Source organism: Ascaphus truei, chromosome 12 (assembly GCF_040206685.1).
Source record: "Ascaphus truei isolate aAscTru1 chromosome 12, aAscTru1.hap1, whole genome shotgun sequence".
Classification (NCBI taxonomy): domain Eukaryota; kingdom Metazoa; phylum Chordata; class Amphibia; order Anura; family Ascaphidae; genus Ascaphus; species Ascaphus truei.
In genome coordinates, this window is record NC_134494.1 from 50,359,539 (window position 1) to 50,360,350 (window position 812).

Below are 812 nucleotides of genomic sequence, written 5' to 3' on the forward strand. Positions count from 1 at the left end.
AAGGACACGTGTATGCGCCATATACTGCAGCAATGTCTCGGTGTAACCCTCCTTGCCCGGCAATAACGGTGTTTACACGCGATAGTATTTACACGCAATAGTATTTACACGCGATAGTATTGACACGCGACGATAGTATTTACACGCAACGATAGTATTTACACGCGATAGTACTTACACGCGATAGTATTTACACGCGATAGTATTTACACGCGATAGTATTTACACGCGATAGTATTTACACGCGATAGTACTTACACGCGATAGTATTTACACGCGATAGTATTTACACGCGATAGTATTTACACGCGATAGTATTTACACGCGATGTATTTACATGGCAGTGCTCAGCCCTCGTTACCCAGTCAGGGTACTGGGCTCCTGCAGGCTGGCCATTGGAAATGCAAGGCACCGAGGAGAGCAGGCAGGGGTGCGCACGGGGAAAAGTTTGCGCACCCCTGCATTAGGCAACAGCACAGACAGGACTGGTTTTTAGCCTCCCCCTTTGCCTGCAGTTCCTCCCAGGATAGGGTGACCAGATATTCAAAATGAAAAACCGGGACACTTTAAAACATTATTTATAAAACAATGTACATCACGTCACGCCCCCTCCCCCCCCCGTTGCCATGACAACAAGACACTAACGTCAGGCGGTGACATGTTGCCATGACAATGTGGCATCACATGATGCCTCATCACCATAATGCATCCCGTTGTCATGTCAACTTGATGCCTCGTGATGTCACAGAGCGTCTCGTTGTTATGGCAATGGGCATTACGTGACGTCGCGCAGCCATGTTGACGGAATTTGG